The sequence below is a fragment of the Drosophila miranda genome, chromosome 3 (genome assembly GCF_003369915.1).
Source record: "Drosophila miranda strain MSH22 chromosome 3, D.miranda_PacBio2.1, whole genome shotgun sequence".
NCBI lineage: Eukaryota > Metazoa > Arthropoda > Insecta > Diptera > Drosophilidae > Drosophila > Drosophila miranda.
Genome location: NC_046676.1, coordinates 11,822,575 through 11,837,278, shown reverse-complemented (window position 1 = coordinate 11,837,278; position 14,704 = coordinate 11,822,575). Strand labels below are relative to the sequence as shown.

Sequence of the window (14,704 nt, the reverse complement as noted above, 5' to 3'; positions counted from 1 at the left end):
TTTCTGCTGATTTTTTCTATATATTCCCGCATAGCCATAGCATCGCCGGCAGTCGCGTGTTTCAATTTGCAATGCAACATTGTATGCTGCAAAAAAGTTCTCTAAAGCCAGACATTAGTCACTCAGACAGGCCCTACGGCGGCACACACCCAGAAGGGGGCAGGGAATGGGTTACGGCCAGACACTGACAATTAGGCTTTGTCTTAGTGAGTATCTGTGTGTCGTCTGGGTGCATGTTTGTGTGCGTTAACCTTCAGACAGCCGAGTGGCAAGTCATTCAGCTTACTTTTCCTGTTTATGCAGCTTGACTTGACCTGTACATTCCGTCCGAAGACGGAGAGGTGGACGGACCGACGACCACTTTTGACCACAAGAATGGGAAAGTTTTGTTAGGGAATTTTCGTTGGTTTTTGTTTGACAGCCTGCTGTGCTGCTGTTCGGTGTAGAGGTAGGGGCCAAGACAATTTGTGGCCCCAATGCCATATGGCTTCAATGTCCAATACAGTTGTCAAAAGATCGGGGCCACTCCCCGGCAGGAGCGGCAGCAGGAACAGCAGGAACAGCAGGAGCTGGAGCTGGAGCAGGACCTTGCCACAAACACACCTGCCGTGTACAACGAAACGAGCTCCACAATTGCCTTATAAATGCCCTCAAACTTTGACTAAGCCAACGAAAAACTTTGATTAATGTGCGCTTAAAGAGGAACCAAATACGTGGAAAAACCCCCAACACGACGCCAGCAAAAAGGAGGAAAAGAGAACCAAAGAAAAGCCGAGCCAGAAGGCAAAACAACGACAAAACTTTTCATAACTTTAAGCCAGACCAACGCGGTGGTTGAAGAGAAAGCAGGGGGGTGGGTGAGGTGGCAGGGGTTTTGGGGACTAAACGGCGTGCAGCCAGCGGCTTCTTAGCCAAAGCGCAACACAAAAAACTTATGCAATCAAGACGGGATACGGAGGCAGGGACAGACGCGGGCAGGGGCAAGGACCAAGGCTGACTGTAAAAGGTTCAAGGCGCCGCACAACAATGTCAGACCCGGAGCCGTAGCTGTAGCCATAGCCGTATCCGTAGCCGTGTCCGTGGCAGGAACTGAAGCTGAAGCTGAAGCCCGCTGGCAGGACGTTGGAATCACAGCGCGAAAGCGTTAAAAAAGTGAATTGTAAAACAAGCAGCAAACAAACGAGCAACATTTGCTAAGGGCTGCATGCCCCAGAATTCAATAGCCCCTGCAACACACCCGCACAAGGGGGGGCACACACAAAGTAGCCACACGATCCCGTTGCGTAGCGGCCCCCCTCTCAGCGGGCTGTCCCTGGTTACCCACCCTCCGTGGCAAAGTAGCTCCCGCTCTGGTTAATAGAAAATGTAATTCGATGCATTTAATGTTGGCAGGAATTGTTGAGCGGCTGTTGCAGGGGGGCGGGGCGCGTGCTAGCAACCAGCCAGGACAATCGACTGCCACCCACCAGGCCAGACCCAGACCCCTGGCAGCGATAACAGGTTCAGGTTCAGATTGGAGGCCTTGTCTTTATCTATTTTTATGAGTTGCCATTGCATACAGGATGGCGATGGGTCCTGGCCGTGGTACTGGTACTGCTGATGGGTCCTGTTCCTCTAGCTCGTCCTTTTCTGTTTGAGTTGCTTACCTAATCCTTGCAAACAAGTTAAAAACGTTGTAAAACAAACAGCAGTACAAAGTGGGTGGGTTCATTGGTTGCTTAAATGGGTGGATGGATGGATGGGTGGATGGTGGTTCCGGGGGGTAGATAGCCCACAGAGCAGTGGGGGGGGACGAACAGAACGAAGCGATTTTGACTGACATCGAGTGCCATGAGAAATACAAACAATCAAGGCAGCCAGACAGCTGCAGAGTCCCTCTCTCACACCCTCCCCCTCTCTGGGGTAACCTCAGCAACCTGTGCCGCGTGCCGCAGCAATGAAAACGAACAGACAGCAACAGCAAGAGCGCGCAATGCTAATAGAAATTAAGCGAAAGTCCTAAAGGGGGGAGCGACGGCTGTGCGGCAATGCGACAGAGATGCAGAGCCCCTCCCCATCCCAGCCCGACGTTGCATCCATTTGAAGGTCGCCGTGCGACGCTTGCTTTCATTTCGTTTTGACTATTTACATTTGGCTTTTATTAATCATAAAAAAAGAGGAACAGAGGAGTGGCAAATGGGAAATGGGAAATGGAAGAACAGGAGCAGGCGGAAAAACGGGAGCCATATTTCTGCTGAAATTGCCAAAACGTTGACGCGGCTCGTGGCTCTGTGCCTCGTGCCTCCTGCCTCAAAAACGACCTTCTTTCAGGCTATCTCCTGCCTCATCCTGCTGCCTGCCTCCTGTCCCAGCTTTCCTTTGGTTTGGGTATCCCTGGCCTCTGCTGCACGAAAGTGCAATTTGATTTTAATGGCGGCAAAATGTTGAATTCTAGTCGCATAGCCAGACGGACCGACAGACATACGGACAGACACTTGCCTCCATCCCCTTGCACCGCCTCTGTGACCCCTCTGTCAGCCGCTTCCTGGCTGCAATCAGGAACCATTTGTGTTTGTTGTTGATCCTCCCGGTGGTGGCACGCACATCTACAGACACTCCCAGTGGTGTTCTCTCTTTGCTCTCTGCCTGGCTTCGTTTTGCATTTTGATTGTTTTTTATGAGTGTCTGTGTGGTATCCACGTATCTGTGTGCGAGTGTGTCGCCTGGAGTACGTGCGTGCAGTGGATTTGTTTGTTTGTGCCGAATGTTTGGTCGAGAACTGAGGCAAACAACCGCTCGTCACTGTCATTAACGTCATTGTGGCTATCCAAAGCCGCCCAGCGGCCCCCTGGCCACCCATTACGGTCTGCCCCTTTTTGGGGGTGGCTCAGCAACGGGGCTCCATGGTCAGTGTCAAAGTCTGGCCATCGAACGCGTCTAACATTTTAAATTATTCAAATGACATTCCGACACAGGGTTTTGGGGGGATGCTCTTTCCATAACCCTTCTCCGTGTCTCTCTCCCTCTCTCTCTCCCTCTCTCTCTCTCGCTCTCTTTGTAGCTCTTTTTCCCTCTCTAATTAGTAGGGGCTTTTGGGTTCAAGGTAAAGCTTTCAGAGCGAAGCGAAGACTTCTGGTAGCCTTTGAAAACTATCAATTATTCATTTATTTCTATTTAATTGACTGGAATTTCTGTTTCAGGAGGAAACGCACACATAGATACACACAAACACGCACACGCACAAAAGCCATTTGCATTTTGTCCTCACTTCTTTTTCGAGGTGGACACGCCCCCTCTCAGACCTTGCCGCCCTCTCTCCCACCAATTTGGCAATTTATGAGCAAACATTGACCTCTGCCTCAGCCATGGGGCAGTACAGTGGGCACCCTGATGCCCAGACGCATGTAAATTTCCTACAGATAACAGATCTTGCACCACTGTGCCGTGCAGAGGGAAATGTTGCATCAGAGTTCCGTACGGGTGGTGTGAGTCCTTGGCTTTTATTTGCTGATGTTTGCAGAAAAGTCAAGTCTGTCTGACGAGGGGTGGGACGTGGTGGACCTGCCGCCCATCGTTGATAAGGGTTCCAGGCGGCACGCACATTCATGTCTCGTGCCCCGTGCCCCGTGCCGCTGCCACGTCTCTAGTTTATTTGTTAATGGTTTATTTATTAATTCCTGCGGATTATCACATCAGGACAGGACATGGACCCTGCACATAGCCGCGAGATAAGGCACGGCCGGAGTCAGAGCTGGGAAAGCGGCGAACGGACAACGGAAATCCATATGGCAGCCACTCGAGGTAGTGGGGGAAATGGGAAAATGGCAATGGGAAATGCTTATCGTGTCCGCCTGGCAATTGCAGCTAATTCACGCCCTCTTTCAGGCCCCCATCCCCCTTCCACCCACCAGCCTCCAGCAAATCTTGAGCAAATTGCAAATTTGTGTTCCACGCTTTTGGAAATCATGTATTAATAATGGATAAGCGAAAATCCCCGCAGAGCGCAGGAATACGAGTAGTTGCGGCATCCGCATGAAAAGTGCCAGAAACATGCGTAGACAATTTCCTCAAGAGTGTGGGGAAAGCGAGAGCGAGAAAGCCGGAAATTTGAAAATTTTCAAGCAGCTTCGAAAAGGGAAAACTACTCGAGAAGCGGCCGGAGGAGTGCGTTTGACAGGACGCATGCTGGCTGTGTGAGTGTTCAGGCGTGTGTGAACTTCCGCACATGCACACACACTAACACCCACACCCACACTAATGCACACCCGAAATCGAAGAGAGGCAACGACCCAGCCAGGCGGCAGATTCCCAGACTCATTGAGGGAGAACGAAATATTCCAAAATTTGTAGCAAATCTTGAGCAATTAGTGCACAAAATGTCGAAACTTAAATTTTGTGCAGAGCAACCCCAAAAGTACGGAGCGACTGCGAGGGGGAGCAGAGAAAGCAGAGAGAGAGAGTGGGGCAAAGTGGAGTTGGGCCGAAAAACCTTTTAAAGTATTCAATAACACGAAAATGCCAACCCCCGACTCATCAGCACAACACCTCCTTCATTGTACCCCCTACTACTACCACCACACCACCCTCCCCGCTCCCACCAGCCTGATGGACGTGACAACAAATTGAATTTCTCACGCCTTCTAAGAGTTTTCGGATCGAATCCAGCGCAAAGGAAGAGCAGAAGTTCATCCATCGAGTTAGTTCGGTGGATACAAAATTTCTTTGGTATTTTAAAACTCAATATACACCCGGATCGCCCCCATCCATCCTCCTCTAGAGACGAGATAAATGTCAGGAAGTTCAGTTTCTTAGGCAAAAGGTTATCGCAGGAATGCCATAATAAAAGAGTCGATTTCGGTCTTGAAGAGCATCAAATTTCCATCAGTCGAGCGGCACTTCATCTGGAGAAAATTGTGATTATTTAAACCCTGGCCTAGGCCGAAATCATCGTGAAAATAAAGCCACTTAAACACTGTTGTCTGTTCTGCCTGCCCCCGCTTGAAGCACTTTGTGTTGCATGGCAACAAAATTGAATGTCAAATTCACATTCACATTCGAAACTCGAATTCAAATTCAAATTCAAATGCAGAACGTGGCAGGAGTTTGACATTGAAATTTGCATATGACGGGACCCGGGTTTTGTTTGCTTTTTGTGTGTTTTTTTCTGGTTCAACCAGGTTCAACGGGGTCTCGAACGGGGTGGCAAACACTCTGCCCCCGCGGGGCTGGTGAGTGTGGCGGCCTTTGAAGTGTGCCAGCATGGCGCTTAGCTGCTGATAATCCTTTTTAAATAAATTTGTTGGCACAAATCGTTATACCACGGCCCCCAGCCCAGCCCAGCCCAGAACAGCCCAGAACAGCCCGGAACAGGTTCCCCGTTTCCGAGTTCTGAATCAGTCAGAGGGGGGTCTAAACGCACCTTTCCGTTTAATTTTTTTGCAAAAGCAGCAGCCCCCAGTGTCCTCTAAAAAAGGGTTTAAGGACTGCGTTTCGGGGATACCCTGTGCCTCTACGCTCTGTTTGCGGTATGTGTTTTTACTAAGCATGTTAATACACAGGAAATTAAACACTTATGCGGAAGTCATACACAGATACTACACACACACACACACACACATGGAAAGTGGAATTTGAAAAGTGGTTGAGCATTCAATTATGCACAGGGACAATGCCGCACAATGGGGCCAAGGTAAGAGCGAGCTTATGATGGCAACTTCAACAAAAACAGCTCAGATGATGATGATGATGATGAAGAGAATAATGACGATGCTGCTCCGTATAGCGATGTACATGTAGCACCCCTAATAGACACCCTCCTCTACCCAAAAAAACACATTAATACACACACACACACACACACACACACACACAGGCAGGCGGAAAGCCGTCCTCCATAAAGAGATTCGAACGCAGAGAACCCAAACGAAAAACAAGAAACCCACAGAACAAAACCATGAAGAAAATTTCATTTAGTTTTCACTAACACGCTGTCAACAAAGCAGTGGCCGGGGGTTAGGGGTTGGGGGTTGGGGGGGAGCATGGGTGGAACAGCAGCGAAACGGAGGAGTTCCCTCAGTGGGAACTTAAGCGATTTTGCATTTCATTACGGGCTGGGCTTCCTTTTTTTTCGCCGTCGAGACTTCTCCTGGCAGCAGACAAAAACTTGAAGCTAAACACAAATACATAATCCCAGAGAGCATACAAAAGGGTTAACCCCACCACTAACACTACGACCCAGTGGATCCTTTGCTGCCCTGCCTCCCAGTGCTCTCCTTTCAGCCAAATCTGTTTTGTTGGCAACGGCTTGAGTTACTTAAATACTTTGTGAGGGGCATTCGAGCGCAAAATGAGGCACGGATTGACCCCGAAACGGGATTGTGTTATGAGATAATTGCTTAAACCGATAAAGGGGGAAGGCGGTAAAGGGCGTGGCAGAGGGATACGCAATCTATTCAGGAATTAAGTGGAAATCAAGCTCTCCAATAAAGCTGGACAGCTCGTATGTGCGCGGATCTAAAGTTTCATTAAAGTGCCGTAATACGACGATTTACATTAGCCGCTCTTTAAAATTAACTTTACCGATGGGGCGATGGGCGAACCCGTGGCGATGGGGGAGCCTGTAGAGCCAGACATCGATTAAATTGCGCAACAGAATGAAGCAATAAACATTTAGAGGGCTCAGGACCCCAGGACCCCAGGACATCGAGCCAGAGAGCACACGCTCACACGACAAAAGCAGAAAAATTATCAGACAAGAGTACATACGTGTGTGTATCTATATGTAGACATTATAGTGACGTGTGTGTGTGTGTGTGTGTGTTTGCAGATCCTAGTGGGTTAAGCGTGTGGCACAGCCAGCCACATCCTCGTCCGCGTCCGCATCAAAATGGCCAAGCGACGTTTAGCAGTCGATAAAGTCATTGAATGCAGCACGTGGATGCCTCTTGCCAGGACTAAGTTATGCATGTGTAAGTTCCATATGTGTGTGTTTGGGGCAGTACCCTTCTGTACCCCCTTTCGTGGCTCATTTTACGCTTTTGTGATAAAGCAATCAGCTGATGCTGTCGCACAAAAGGCGAAAGATAGCCATCGCCATGGCACAGGATAGACAGCGCCCGGATGACATGGATGTCAGGACACACACGAAACAAGGACGGCACTGACCAGACGTAACCGCAAAACATATATTGATTTTGTAGAAAATGTATTCATATGAAATGCATTTTATTTGTGGCCAAATATTTACAAATGTTATGCAAACTTTTTAATTCTATTTATTCAAACAATAAATACAGAAAAAGCGACAAAATGGCAATATGAATCATTCGGTCGAAACGGCCGAACCAATTGGCCCAAAACAAAATACACTTGGCCATCGGAATGTGCACACAGGATAGGAAAACTATTTATCTATTCTATCTGTATGTAGAGAGATTTACTAGTAGAATGATTGGGATGCCTCTAAACCGAAAAGCCAACGAGCCGTCGGCCCAGCGGAGAGCGTCTAGACAGTATCGTAGTTTTCGGCCATGGCCAATAAAGCAAATGCGGGAAAATACTCCTGTCCCGCACTAAAAATTAACAACAGCGACGACACGTTCTGGCCAGAAGGAAAATGGCCAAAAAGAGAGTAGAAAGCAGGCAACAGTGGAGCAGAGCGAGGGATATTGCGAGACAGACAGAGATGGGACCACACACAGACTGACAGACAGCGAAATAGAATAAGAAATGGCCATGAAAATAATAAACAAAAAAAGTCCGGAATGAATGAACTGGCGGGAGAGAATAGGAGAGAATGCAGAGCAGATACCAGGGAATAGACTGTGGATATGAATGAAAATCGGAAAATGCTAAGCAAACAACAGCCAGGCACAACAAAAGCCGCAGAAAAAAAGTAAGGATAAAAACCAGAAAACCAGAAACATAACTGGGACGAGGAGTTGGACAGGGATGTGGACACGGACATGGGCATGGACTTGCAGTGGACTGGATCTGTGTGTGAACAGGTTGTGTGGATGTCGTCGTAAGTGTTAATATCTGTGTGTGCTTCGCCTCTAACTGTTTCAGTGTGCGTCCCCCTGGCTGTTTCTGTGTTTGTGCAGTGAAATAAAAACGCAACAATGCGCAATCATCATTATCGTTAAAAGAGCCGCTTACAGAACTAGACAAATTGCCACTTTAGAGAGCCAGAGCCAGTGGCAGAGCCAGTGCCAGTGCCAGGAGCCAGGAGCCAGAATCAGAACCAGAGGCCCTTCGGGCACGGCGTGGATAAAGGCCAACCGGCTCAAAGTAGCAGCACCAGAAGCAACAAGAGGCCTCAGCAGCAGCAACCTCTCATCCGACCAGCAGCAAGGGGCAACATCAGCAGCAGCAGCAGCAGCAGCAGAAACATGAGCAACGGAAGTTGGCGGCCGCAACGTGCCAAGCGGGCAAGCGTCTATAATGACCTCTGGGCAAATGGGGCAGCACACACACACGTACACACAGCATCAGAACCAAAATGGCGCACATTAGGGACCGCAGGACGCAGGAAAGTATGCTATGCTGGCTAACCCCAAAAAAAAGGAGCTGCGAAAGCAGTAAAGCAACAAGCCAACAAAAAGTAACACTCATAATCAACTGCTGCCGACGGAACAATGAATAGAATCAAACAAAACCAGGACAGGGCGCAGACCAGAATCAGCAGTAGCCACACGAGGAGGAGGAAGAAGAGCTGGAGCCGTATCAGAGGGCGGGACCGACATCAAGTTCAAGGTTTAGACACTCATTTCTGGCTTTTGTTTCATCAAAAAAGCATAGGCTAGCACTTTTTTTGGCTTAATTATAGACACGCACAGGAATACACCCACAAACACACACACACACACATTCGTAAAGGGACAATTATGTGGAAGCTAAGAGGAGCAGGCAGCACCATACATCAGCAGTTCAGAGGCAGCAACCCCATCCCCCTGGTGGCAGTGGCCTACATGAACATCCTATTCGCTTGTCCCTTTGCTTCTTGGTAATTTGCAGGCATCTAAAAGCTGGGCAAGAGCACTCATTAATGGCAGGGGCAACGGGGGTGGGGGGAGCAGGGAACCCTCTCCCTTGGACCCTTCTTAACAGCTTTGATTGCTGCTGCTCCTGCTCCTGCGGCCGTTGCTCATGCAATGGCGACAGCAATTATTGTTACAATTAAAAAACCATTAGCCGTAATTTGGTTACATTTTGCTGTTCCTTTTGGCCAGTTATACGACTATACGACTGTACGACTTTAGTACCACAATACGAGTATATGTTTGCTTAGTTGTGAGGGAAACCATTCAGGGGATTGGGCCACACGACACTTCCGGTGGATGGGCAGCAGGAAAACGCAATGAAAACATTAATTAACCGCCCAAGAATCAATAACAGGAATAGTATAGGTGCAGGCCTCGACCTCTCTCCAACGATTCAACTTAATCCCCAGCTCGCTGTATTTACCCGATCTCAAATATTCATGGTAATAGCGCAGAAATTGCTTAATTCCATTTAATAAGCTGAAAATGTCTCTACCTTCGAGTACAATTGATTGTTTACCCAATAATTTGCTGGCCTACGAGTATCAGGGACCGCCTCCTGAGGGAATGTTACCAACTTTGAACTTAACTATTTATGAAAATGAACTTTTCCCCCCCATTATCGCATAATTTCCACGGGCCACATTCCACCGTAACAATGGAGCACAGGAAGGGGAGTAAAGAACAAGAATTTCTGGAAACGTTTTTGTAGTTTTCCCTTACTTTTTTTTTTTTGTCTGTTAGTCGTAGCACACATGCAACTTGCCCCCGATTGGCCTAGGCTGCGCCATTGATTGGCAGCTGTCTCACGTGGCACCACTCTCTGAATCCCCAGCAATCGCCGTCCTCATCCTCTTGCCCAACGGAGTGTCAAAGGCGCTTAAACGCTTTGAGCTCACTCTTTTCCTTCTTCATTTGTAGTTTCCCTTTCCGTCTTTTTCCGTACTTTTTTTCCATCATTTTTCGGTTCTGGCCAATCTTCTCCGGTTCTTTTGTGCCGAACGAGCGGAGCTGAACCGCTTTTTGTGCCCTTTGCATATTAATACTCTAACTGAGGAAAAGGAAAATGCACTTGCAGTTTCCCAGGCAGCGGCCAATGAAGGCTACTTTTAAAATTATACAAATTATGAATCGCATTCGGAGAATGGAAATGGAAGCCTGCAATTGCAATTGCTGTTGAAACTTTGTCAGCTGGTTCACGCCATTTCATTTTTACACCCGTAATTTGCATAAGAAATATTAAAGTTTTTTGATTAAAGTTTTAATTTTTTATTTTCACAATGTAACTAGCAACTCAATTGATTCGAACTATTCTAAATTGTTTTTATTTTCAATAAAAAAAAATCCTTTCTGATAATTATAATTAGAAAGAAGGCAAAAGGAAAATCATTATACTCATCGAATGAAGCGACGGATCGTGTACGACCTTCTGTAGAACATTCTGTACTTCTTAGATTTGAGTGTACAATTTCCCGCTAGTTGCAACTGTTTTCTTGGTAAGGGCATACCCCAAATCGACTTGCAGCGTTGCCCGTTGCTGCGGCACTTTCTGGTTCTGGTCTTCTCATAATCACCGAAAAAAAAACACAGAGCGCGGTGCAGGGGTGCTGGCCAGAATGCTTTTGAAGTTCTTTGTTGCTTTCTTGCTGCAGCTTTTTTGTGGCTGCTTCTGTGAGTGCGGGGCACGGGGCACGGGGCACGGGGCTGGGGCATGCGGAATAACCTCGACATGCGATGCAATCGCGGGCTCTTTGGGCATAACGTTTTTTGTCTTGCTTGCACTTTTTTTTAGCATTGTAGTCGCGGCCAGGTGGTGGCTACTGTTACGGCCATGGCTACTGCAGTTAGCCCAAGATATTGCACACTTTGCTTACCAAGAAACGGCCAGGCAAAGAGCGAAAGAGCAATACCGTTTGGAGCGCTTCTAAGTGGCAATAACAATTTGGCCGTTTGCATTCGCAATTTATGTTTTGTCGCTCTCGAGTTGAATGAATGGGCAAACGTCCTCACGGCTCACGGCTCTCGGGTCTAGTCTCCCGCTCCCTACAAAAATGCAAATGCAAATGGCAACGGCAACTGATGGCCAAAAATAGCTTCAATCTGAGGAGTACAGAGGTGGAAGTGGCCAGGCGGCAGGGCGGCAGGGTGGCAGGGGCCAAGAGGCATGAGAACGAGTTGCAAACAAGTTGGAATCAACTGGTCAACGCATATAATGCAAAGCGACTGCGGCTCGGCTCGACTCCCATGAAACAAACTTGGAAAACTGGAAGCAGGTAACTCTGAGCTCTGAGGCCACTCTGAGGTAACTCTCTGAAGTAACTCTGATGATGCTACAAGCTGGGCAGAGCGTTGCAGGTTTTCGGCCATAAGTTGGGGGGACACACATAGCCACTTCATATGGGGACGGCGACTGGGGACTGGGGACTGACATTTGTATATTCACCTCAAAAAAATTTGTGCAGATCTGCGGCTGAAGTGTTATTCTTCTTCTGAATATTTCACTGAATTTTTTGTTTTTGTTCTTGTTTTTTCTCGGTAATGTTTGGCACTGCTAACAAAATTATTCACGATTATCAAAGCTCTTTTTCTCTGTTTCTCTCACTACTAACTGACGTTGCACCATCCGGACTAGGGTACCGTTCGCGACGCTGGCTCATTTTTGAGTGGCACAAACTCGTCGCTGCGCCGCTGTCTGCTGCTCGTCGTCGTTCCTCTGTGCTCGTCGTGCCGTTCGTTCGTGTCTCTTCGTGTGGCATGTGGCCGAAACCAGTTTTGGGCTTTTCGCTTGCTGCTGGCAACGCTGCTGGCATTACACTGGGTACACTTTCGACTTGCCGGCATTTTTAACAGTTTGTTTACGTTGGCAGGCGCAGGCGTTGGCATGTACAAATGTTAGAAATAACAGGAGTACCAGGCCCCTGTTAGGGATTCTCTATGAAAAGTCAGGAAAGAAGACAGAATGAGAGGAAGATCCTTTGTGGCATATTTTACAACATTTTCCAATCCCTAATTCAAAAATAATGAATAATTTGCATATTTTATCCAATGTCTTGGTGAGTTTTGTATGAATCTAATACCGGAATTCATATCCGTATTGTTATTATTTAAGGTAACATTTATACTTAATTCACTACACTTTTTTGCCATCAAACAATTTGACAGCAGCTCTTCATCAATTAGAAACTATAATATGATCTTCTTCGTGGGAATTCTCGAAACATTTACATATTTATTAACACAGATTACAAATTATTCCTATAACTAGTCCCATTTGACTCGAAATAAAAAATCCCAATTATTTCAGAGGAAATTAATCCTTCGCAGACGTTTTCAACGTACTTCTTGGGTATTAACAAAACTTTCCATTAATTGCCATAAATTAGAAGTGCGGATACGTGGACCACAGCCATATGGTGTGGAGAGGCAGGCAATCAAGTGATTGACCACAAATGGTAAGGGGGACTTCTGTAGCGAGGGGAGCTGAGGCCTGTAAGCATTCAAATCCTTCGAAATTAGGACGTGTGGAATAATTTATGCTCGTTTTAATAATGGCACGTAGCCAATCATTTGAATGCGATTTAATTAATTTCCTCTTCGGTTTACCTTTGGAATTGCTCCGAAGCCGAGGCCGTAATGACAGGACCACAAGCACAAGCCACTCCTCACTCGATGGCACCGAGATAGATGTGCACTACTTATACGCATTTATACGAGTACATGTGCTGGTATATATATCAATAAAATCAAATAAATATATCGTTTGAGGGCCAGCCATCCACCTGAGATCCACAGGCATATAAATAACCAATGATGCGGCATTTATCTGACTCTTGCCCAGGCTCTTGCCCTGCCCCATTCAGCAGCAGGACCCAGGAGTCGGGACTGCCATCAGTCTCAGCTTACGTTCCGTTTAAAATGGTTTTGGGCCGTCCTGGGGCCCATTGAAACTAAAGACGAAAACGAAGAAATTGTTCTTCCTTTTTTGTCTGTCTTCGCGTTGTTGCCCAGGCATTGTTTCGGGGGAGTGCCCCCTCCCGCATCGGTTCTCCTTTCGGGCTAAAAGGGATAAACGTTTTTAGCATGGCCTGCACGATTTTTATGTAAGGAACGTGTTGTTGTTGCCGTTGGCCCCGCCGTCCCCCCAATCTGCCACTGGCGGCCGTGTCCGTGCGACTGTTTCGCGTCATTTGCTCTCCGCTGGATCGTAATTTTATGGCTGGCAGCAGCTTCTCCGGGCCTGGTCTCCAATTGCAGCGTAGAGCGCACTCCTAGAAGGCAAACGGAAGTAAGTTGAAGCCAAAAATTCTCTGTCGTTTTTATTTGACGAAACGCTTTGTGCCTTTGTGACTATGATTCCGATCCCAGGGCATTCCTCCAGAAGTTGTCAAAACAAAGCGAACTAAACTTGCAATAAGTGGGGGGAGGGGAGGGCACGGGCTGGCATTGGCGCTGGCGCTGGCGCTGGGGCACATGCCTCACCTGGCATCCGACCAAGTGCAAGTCCCATTCTTTCTCTCTCCCTATCCCTCTCGGGGGCAGACAACGGAGAATATCGCTTACCAACTCGTTTGGCAATTTTTCTCAATTTTCACATTGAAAACTAAACGCCTTTGCCTTTGCCTGTGCCCTCCCCTCGTCCCTCTGGGCTGATGTTTGGGCATCCAATTTGGGGATCAGGCAGGTAGGGAGGGGAGGCAGGTGTCAGCGGCACAAAGCTGACTGGCTTGCCGCAGGCCAGCAGCAGGTCTGGTTGCCTTTGCCTTCGCTTCATCTTTGGGGCTGTGCCACCTACTGTTGCTGTTGCACGATTGCTCTTTGGCGATTTGGACACGCACACACGCACACAGAGCGAAACAAAGCACAAATTGTTGTATGTAATTGTGCGTTGGCTTTGCCCCCACACACACATCAACACGCTCCACACACACACACACGAAAGCACACCTGCCGCTGCGTGCGCCGAATTCCATTGCATACTTTCCGACGCCTGCTTCAGCATTCCACCCCTTGCAGCGCCCCCTTCCTCCGCACCCTGCTGCCTTGACTGTGCAAATAAAAAGTGATATACGCGCGACACTGAATGAATATTAATCGCTTTCTTTTTGCCCCATGGCCCCTCTGCTTGGCCTGGATGGGACTGGGCTGCCAGCCAGTTGGCCGTTCCACGGCCATGGAGAATGCGGCACCTTTTGGCCAACTCTCTTTTGTTTGGACCAGCTGGCCGACTGATTTGGCAGCTTAAATGATTTCCGCTTCAACTCGATGATGCGTATGGGAGGAGTACGTATACGGGTGAATTTATTAGTTAAGTCGGTCTGATTGTTCCTGCCTCTGCCTCTGCCTCTACTGCTGCTGCTGCGTTTCCATTTGCCACTTTCCCTCTTTTAGTATTCCTCTTTTAGCAATTAACACTGCTTTTCCTTAGCAAAAGGGTGGAGTGTGGTTGTGGTACCTTTTCGGCCAAAGCACTTAGTCAGAACATAAAAAAATCAGAAAGAAGGGTAATCCTTTGGGACCGAGGTCTCAGATACCCTTACCGACCCATCGTTTCTGTAGCAGAAGCTCGTGAAAACGGGTATAAATGCTGGACAAGAACATATTTGATATAGTTTCTTCCCTGCTTTGTCAGCATCTGTTCAAAATCAGTATACCCTTTCCAAGAGTAAACTTACATGGGACTTACT

General features: G+C 47.8%; 1 protein-coding gene across 4 annotated transcripts in view; it reads right to left on the bottom strand.

Annotated features, from left to right (window-relative positions):
- Window positions 1–11,684, bottom strand: part of LOC108160258 (semaphorin-2A) — a 43,084-nt gene extending 31,400 nt beyond the window's left edge. For all 4 annotated transcript variants that reach the window (XR_001775398.2, XM_017294124.2, XM_017294125.2 and 1 more), the window contains exon 1: window positions 11,464–11,684. The gene's annotated coding sequence lies outside the window, so the exon portion shown is untranslated. The remainder of the gene's footprint in view (window positions 1–11,463) is intronic.
- Between the last annotated feature and the right edge of the window lie 3,020 nt (window positions 11,685–14,704).